Source organism: Candoia aspera, chromosome 2, assembly GCF_035149785.1.
Source record: "Candoia aspera isolate rCanAsp1 chromosome 2, rCanAsp1.hap2, whole genome shotgun sequence".
Classification (NCBI taxonomy): domain Eukaryota; kingdom Metazoa; phylum Chordata; class Lepidosauria; order Squamata; family Boidae; genus Candoia; species Candoia aspera.
Genome location: NC_086154.1, coordinates 96,936,021 through 96,944,733, shown reverse-complemented (window position 1 = coordinate 96,944,733; position 8,713 = coordinate 96,936,021).

Genomic DNA, 8,713 nt, shown 5'->3' with positions numbered 1-8,713 from the left:
GTCCTATATGGCTTGGCACCTGGATACCTTCAGAGCCACATTCTCCAACAAGAATTGACTTCTCCAACTTGCTTATCTCTGGAGAAGCTGCTGGTAGTATCCTACTTCTGTGAAGTAAGTGGGGCTGAAATTCAGAGATGCTGCTTCTCATAGCAACACTTGTCCACTGAAGCCACCACCCTGATGAAATCAGATTTCTCCCCTCTTTGATTTCATTTCAGCTGGTGCTAAAAACAAGCTCTTCCAAGGAGCATTTGTTGACTGAGGATGCCATCTAGCTTTGAATGTTGTTAGTGGATTTTAAGGTTGTATTTGTCAGTGGTTGGTGGTTATTTAATGTCATTACTTTTTCCTAACTTATGCTTACTGTGGATGTTTTGATACTGAGTACAGTATGTTATGTTGTTAACCAGTAGCTGTCTTAGCAGATTAATGCAATATATAAATTCAGTGAATAAAGACATGATACAATACATGGTTTTGGGTGGTGATTGTTAAAGAAGAATCTCTTTAGATGGAGCTCTGATCACATTGTAGATCACAATACGTAGAATCATGAATAGTTTTAAAGAGTTCACAGGTTTTCTCTCACTATAGATACCTGGATGACCTACCATGGTATTTTTCCTTATTTAACAAAAGTAACATAACTTAATAGCAAAGCACAGTTGGGAGTTCTTGCAGCAGGGTGTTTAGGCAGATCTACAAATTCACTTATCTCAGAAGATAAGCTTTTAAAAAATATTTTAGCAACAAAAAAATATCCAGATGTGAAGCTAATTCAGTTGATTTTCATTATGGAGTATCCCAATTGAATTACCTTGATTTTCTCATCCCTAAGTAATCATTAAGTATGTTATCAAATAGGTATATTGATCGGTCTTTATCCCATGCATTCTAGCCAGGAAAGAAGAATAAAATAGGACCATAATTTCTGGTGAGGGCACCTGAAACATGTATGAAAGGCCAGCCAGCTTGGTTTGTTGCAGCTAAGATTCTGCTAGAACCCACAGCCTTTCAAGTCCTTAGTTTGGGTTTCAAAATATAAAGCAAAAATTGGAATGTCCTGCCTGTAACTTGCTCATCTATCAGAATTTTTGTTGCTGCAACAAGATAACCCTGGCTGGGTTTGATTCAGGTTCCATTTTGTTTGGTGCTTTAAATAGAATTCACAAAAGCTATGTTATGCCAGGATGTAGGGCCCTGAATAATTTTTCTGTAATTTGTAATGTGACAGATGTGGGAAACCATTAAACATATTGCTGAAGACTCAATTTAGTAATTTCATTTTCTTTAATATTTCTTGGAATGTAGGGACCAATACTCCACTTAAAGCTCAAATGTAATTCATGGCCTGGAAAAAGCTACATGACACTGATCTAAAGCAACACTTTTAAAAAATTATTATGTGTATATTTTGTTGCTGCTTTCTGCTTTGAATCTATAGTAAAGTTAAGAGGACCTGTAAATATAGTTTCTCCACACAATATTAAATAGTCAAGTCTCTTTTCCTGTTGAAATAGATGCTGGAGGAAGTTAGAAGGTAACACCAGGATCTCTAATATTGGGTCTTTCAGTACTTGTGTGTCTATAAGCAGCTCTCTTGATATTTGTCAGCAGGGGTGTCTGCAGAAGGGGCAAAAAATCATGGTGGCAGTCACAACCATGCAGTTGAAGCCCATTCCTTTTTTGCATGTGCCATGACCCACACAAAAAGGGACAAGGCTTTGTGGACGCCATCTTGACTTTTATAATACCTCCTCTGTGGATGCTCCTGCTGGACAGATTCTTTGCCCACTTGTGGGATGTGCTTTGTCTACTTTCGCTTCTTTGTTTTTTGCTCTGAGCATCATTACCCATTTACTTTCCATAGACATAATGTCATGGTTCAAGGGGCAAATGTGAGTTGGTATGGTACCGGGGGCTCAGATCCACACCCTGCATTATACTGAGGTTTTTAGGTAATATTTTTCTTAGCCTCACCATTTGCTTTCTAGGAAGACCACACCAGCACTGCAGCCCTTTTGTGAGTGGACAAGCCCTATTTTCATCACAGTGTTGTGAGTGAGAATCAGTAAACCTCATTAATCACTCTTGGTTCCAAGTATACCCACTGATTCAAAAAGCTTGGCAAACCATATTCTAGCTTTTTGGGAGATATTAAAATGTTGAACGGGAGTGAAGAATATTGGCTAGAGAACCCCAGACTGTGGGTCACCTGTAAAGCAGGCTTAGCTCACCTTTTTGAAGTTTACAGATGGAGTTTTGCTTGAAGGTGTAGTGCTGCTCTTCCTTTACTTGAATGCTGTGGTTTTAGAATCTGATTAGAGAAATGACTTAAAAGCCCCAGGTCTTCCAACTCATTTTGTAAACTTCAAAACACATTCCAAAAGACCAACCCCCCCCCCACCAAATGCTAGAAGATGATGTTGGTGTTTGATAGGAACAGAAGTGCTTCATGTTTGCTTCAAGTTCCAAAGAATACTAAAATTTCACTTTATAAATTTTTCATATGGACACCATTGGGCTGATAAAACACACCCTGTTGCTCTCACTCATGCACATAATGACGTAACGTAAAATCATTAAATATATCTCCTCTCTATGAGAGCTTAAGGGAGGGTGGACTGTATATACCATTCTGATGGATTCTCAAATTTGCTAAATGGCATCTAGCAAGTTTTGAAACTATACAGAGGTGTTATTTTCCCCCTTAATGTTGAAAAATGTAGCTACTTATAGAGGGGAATCTTAAAGCAGATGATAGGCTTTGGAATGTGAAGAGTGTTTGAAGGGAGTTTGATTCCTTTGCAAATGCTTCTATCTTGCTACTCCTTCACATCCGTTAAAGCAACTCTACTTATTTTTACTCTTGCTTGGTGAAGAAGAAAAAGTTTTAAGGGTTGTTTTTCAGGCTTCCTATTGGAAACTTTCCTCCTGCTTGGATAATTTAGGTGTCTGGCGACCACTTCATTCCTTCTTCCCTTTCAGTGCCAAATGCCAGCTGAGGCCTTTTTCTCCCAGAACTGGCTGCCACTAGCGTACAAGCCACCCGGTTATGAAACACAGCATCCTCTAAGTGTTTGTGGCAGCCTTGTGTGTTGTTCGGCTCAGACAGATGCCTGGGGTGGTGGCAGCAGCAGCTGCGCTGTTATGTAAGTGGTGCTTTGGTGCTGTCTGGAACTGTCTGTCTCAACCAGAGGCTGCCAAACTCATTAGCAGCCGCTCAGCCAAGCACCTGAAACCGGTCCAGCATGACTGCAGCTTCACTCTCCAGCAGCTCCAGAGGTTTAATAAGAACAAAGTTGGGGTGTGTGTGTGAAAGCCTTTGGCTTCTGTGGTCCAGGCATGTCCTCCTCAACCTGCAGCTGCCTCTTCCAAAACATTCCCATAGATTGAGATGATTATATTGAGGCTTTCATTGAACTGTAAATATATGTAACTTTAAATAATATTTTAGGTATGCATATTGAGAGAATTTTTTTTACATAGTACAGGTGAAAAACCTTTGCAGAAAAATGAGGCTAGGTTTCTTGACCTCCAAAACTGCCAAAGGGTAGAACTGTTTCTCTGACTCTTAAAGTAAAGACATCCTCAGGGTTCCTGGCTGTGCTGAACTCAATTTTGTTAGACTCAGATTGTGGAAATATTAGCAGAGATACTTACTTTTATGTGAAGTCCATTGCACTGCTGTGGGAAAACTAATTCAGCTCAAGCTTCTACACAAGATCACTGTAGGATAAAATGGAACTCCTCCTAAACTGACTGGAAAAAGTCTAGAACACATCTGTGATAAATATGTAATATGTAAATATGTAACAGCTATTGCACCTTACTCCCCCCCACCCCTCGTACAGGGTTTTCTTGGTCATTCAGGCATAATTCCTCTGTTAACCCATATAGTCACCACTGAGTGTTTAACGTTTACCTAGAGCAATGGTTCTCAACCTTAGCAGCTTTAAGATGGCTGCCATGCTGGCTGGGGAATTCTGGGAGTTGAAGTCCACACATCTTAAAGTTGCTAAGGTTGAGAAACACTGACCTAGAGATACTGGTTTTAAAGTGCAGATTCAGAAGCTTTGCATATGAAGGAAGGTGTAAAGGGAGAAAAGATACAAATCTCATTGGCAATATCCATGCATTCCAGAGAGCCATTTGGCGTGAGTTCTGGAACTCCCCTCTGCCACCAGCCTGAGGTCGCTGCTTGAGGAACAGCCATTCTAATCCTACCTGTGTGTTTGGAAGCAAGACCGCTTTCTGAATGTTTACGATCCTTTGCTTGTAAATATATGTTTCCTACCAAAGAAGTGCAAAGTGCTATACAAAACACACACAAGATCATGAGCTTAAAACAGCTTGAGAACTTTCCTAGAACTCATTTAAGGGATAGTGAAAAAAGTAGAGTTGGAGCGAAAGCAGTACACAATGTGCGTTTTACATACTGATTTGATTTACGCTGATAGAGTGCAGTATCTCTGGGCACTTCTCCATGAGGGAGCTCTGAGTTTCTATGATCCCACAGGGTCAGCTAAATTCAGCAGCTGAATCCACTGGAGTAGAGTAACCCCAAGTGCAAACTAACAAAAAACCCACCTATTCTCATTCTCTCTCGCAACAGCGTAATTCTGCAGAACAGGTGGGTAGTCTGTGGTCTGTAACCCCAGTGGAGGATCTCTTGCCTCATCACTTCTCCCCAGAGTTTCAGCCAGCCTTAACTGCCCGCAGACTTTTGTTAGATTTATCACTTTAAGAGAGATAAAGGTGGGTATCTTTCTGCATGCTTGCAACAACATTATTATTTTCCGATTATTCTCTCCGATTATTCTCTCCCAGTATCTAAAGTATGATAGACAGATAAGAATCCAAATACAGGGTAGAATGCAAGTTTCAGTAAAACGTACAAAGCAAGAAGCAATTACAATAAGGGAAAGGGTATATTAATTGCATTTGTGCATATACACAGTGTTTCAACAGAAGGTTAAAAACTGGCAACATTCATTCAGAAAATAAGTCAAATTATAGAGTCACTTAGATTCATAGTCTGTAAATATAACTTTGATATTAACATAAAATCTTAATATTTTCACCGTTATCTAAGATTCTGAAACAATGTAAGTTACATTGTTTGGGTAAGGTGCACCCTTCTGAGGTGGACACATTACTAAGCATGAGAACTTGACCTCATCAAAGGTGCTTTTAGTTCAGTCACGTATCTCTGCTTCCTACTGTTCTGGATATTTTGTATTCAACATTAGCAGTCCTTAGAAGCATACACACCCATGGACATTGCCACACGTGCTCAATCATATACATACAAACAAATACCCATTGTTGACATTTTGTGATGTTGCCTAGTTTTGAGCCAAACTACAAATCACAAATGGAGTTAGTAATGACAGATTACAGCATCATATTGTGAAACAGAAAGCCTTGGCACTGAATCAAGTAATGTTGTTGCAGAACAATGGGCAGAAATGCTTATGCAAGCAGAGGCCAAGGCTGTTGGGCTCAATGGCAGACATTGGTTGAGAACAGTAAAGGATGGATTAGAGTTGGTAACCAACCTTCCCCAGTCCTTGTGCACTCCAAACAGACTACAATCTCCAGAATTCTTACCCAGGAAAAATCTCCAAAGTATCTAGAAAGCACCAAGTTGAGGAAGAGAGGCCTAGCCAGCAGTCTAACACAGGCTGAATTCATAAGCCAGAGTTCTATACAACTGGAGGAGCGTGTCAGCCTTAGTAAATAATATTTTAGCATAATTTGTTAATGGAAGACATAATTTGATGTGCTGAGTATACATGATGATTTACAACCTCAGTGGCTGTTTTCACCCAACATGCTAAGCCAGTAGCAAACAAGCCACATTATGGCTTGCTGCAATGCGTGAAGCCTCCCCAGAGTTAATACAAAGTAAATAAGGTTTCATAGTGGATTCTGTCAAGCATAAGTAGTCCTTGGGTTATTATGGTAATTGGGACTGGAATTTCTGTAAGCGATGTGGTAGTAAAGCATGATGCCATGTGACCACATCACTTAGCAACAGCAATCCTGGCAGTCCCGATTGCATCGTAACCCCAGTACTGCACGGGTCGTTAAGCGAGTACCTCGTGTGACCGCAACATGGGAAATGGTGAGAGCCGCAGTCAAGCAGGCAGGCAGGTGCCGTGGCAGGTGTTATGGAGTGCAGGCTGGCAGGTGCTGCAGGTGGGCACTAGGGAGCATGGGCAAGTGGCCAGGCAAAAAAGTTGGAGCAGGAGTGACTTGCAACCTCCTGTTGGCTTCCCCATTGACTTTGCTTATGGGAAGCTGGCAGGGAGGGTTATAAATGGCAGTCCCATGACTACAGGACACTTCAACCATCATAAGTACGAGCTGGGTTGCCAAATGCCCAGATTGCAATCACATGACTGCAGGGGTGCTGGAATGGCTGGAACTTCAAGGACTGGTTGTAAGTACCACTTATTCAACGCCATGGTATCTTGGAACGGTCGTTGAACAAGTGGTCATAACCCATGGAGATCATCCTCACCACTGTTTTCTTCCCCTCCATAAAGCAGTTTGAAATCAACCCCTTAATGTCTTCACTACTGCCACCTAGAAGCACAGAGAGCATGCAGCAAGCCCCATAAGGCAATTGGTACCCACCTTCTCTTTCTCTAGCTGACCAATAGGAGAATGGAAAGAATATTGTATAATCTGTTTCCTGTCACCTGAGCTACCATGCTGTTTCCTCCACATTTTTCAGTACATTAATGTCTGTCTAGTAGTTTGCAAAAAGTTGTTCAGTTAGGTGTTATGATAGCAACCTAGAGAGTGGAAAGGGAATATAAAAATGTAAGCAAAATCTCCCAAAGCATTTCTGACCATCTTGCTGCCATTCCTTTGTTGAACTTAGAAGTCCATGAATTGCAAAGGTGTAATAATCATGCTTTGGCAATTTGTGATCAGGCGCTTTTCTTAGTAGCTGTGATCATATTTGCACATTGCCGCAGCAGTTGGGTTAAGAAGGAAGAGAGAAGTTCTCAACAATGCACACAGGCAAATGTGTGTTTGGGGAAAGAGCCCAGGACTTAGAAGGATGAATGAAGCAAAAGTTCCTGCCAATGGAAAAATGGACCATCTTCAGGTCTGGAGAGCCACAGAAAATCAAATGAAAATAGCAGCTTTGCTGAAGTTCCAATGAATCAAATAATTTGATTCAACTCCCCTAACAGACATTAAGAGATCACTCAGGTCCAGAGCCAGTCCTAGAATTGTGCACAGTCCTGATGTCGAGTGCTCTTGTTTTAGTGGTAAGGCCTGCATGTGCTATGTAAAATGCAAACTAGTGCAGCCTAATTTCCCGTAGACATGTTGTTGTTGTTTATTCATTTAGTCACTTCCAACTCTTTGTGACTTCATGGACCAGCCCACGCCAGAGCTTCCTGTCAGTTGTCAACACCCCCAGCTCCCCCAGGGACAAGTCCGTCACCTCTAGAATATCATCCATCCATCTTGCCCTTGGTTGGCCCCTCTTCCTTTTGCCCTCCACTCTCCCTAGCATCAGCATCTTCTCCAGGGTGTCCTGTCTTCTCATTATGTGGCCAAAGTATTTCAGTTTTGCCTTTAATATCATTCCCTCAAGTGAGCAGTCTGGCTTGATTTCCTGGAGTATGGACTGGTTTGATCTTCTTGCAGTCCAAGGCACTCTCAGAATTTTCCTCCAACACCACAGTTCAAAAGCATCGATCTTCCTTCTCTCAGCCTTCCTTATGGTCCAGCTCTCGCAGCCATATGTTACTACGGGGAACACCATTGCTTTAACTATGCGGACCTTTGTTGTCAGTGTGATGTCTCTGCTCTTAACTATTTTATCGAGATTTGTCATTGCTCTTCTCCCAAGGATTAAGTGTCTTCTGATTTCCTGACTGCAGTCAGCATCTGCAGTAATCTTCGCACCTAGAAATACAAAGTCTTTCACTGCTTCTACATTTTCTCCCTCTATTTGCCAGTCATCAATCAAGCTGGTTGCCATAATCTCCCTTAGACATAGTTTAGACCAATTTTATTTTAGATATTATCAGTGATAATACTGTATAAGAAAAGTGAGCTGTCTGGATTACATAACTGGGTGTTACTCATCTCCTCCTTTCCCAACTTCTTAATTTTATTCAACTACTATTTCTTTATTAGGTTGTTTCGGTCAAAATTTTATCTTATTATGGTTAGAGTTCCTTACAATAAGTTCTGCGATGGACCCATCTTAATCACAGAATGTTTTGCATATTCCTCCCTTACATGCCTAAAACGAGCCATATCCTAGTATGAAGCTTTGAAATTAGAGGTTGCCATGCTAGTCTGATCACTTAAAAGAGTATTTATCTGGAGTTTGCATCCGCTCAATTGCTAGGGTTGGGCTTTAGCAGGTACCTGCCCAGTTTACTTTATAACCAGTTAAGCTTCCCGTACCACATTGACTACAGGAGCTGTTGAATGCAGATGATGCATCTCTGGAAGTTTCTATAAGGTTCGTAATGGGCATTGGGCATGGATTAGGCCATAGAGGCTGTGAAGGGTTGGCAAAGCAGGGTTTGCTTCTCACTACTGTCTTGTTGCTGGGTAGAGAATGCTAATTTTTTCTATCCACAGGTTTATGTAGGTCAGTACAGATGTGTTGGACTTTGACTTCCCTAATTCTCAGGCGGTAGAGACTTGAGGTCCAGTGCATCTG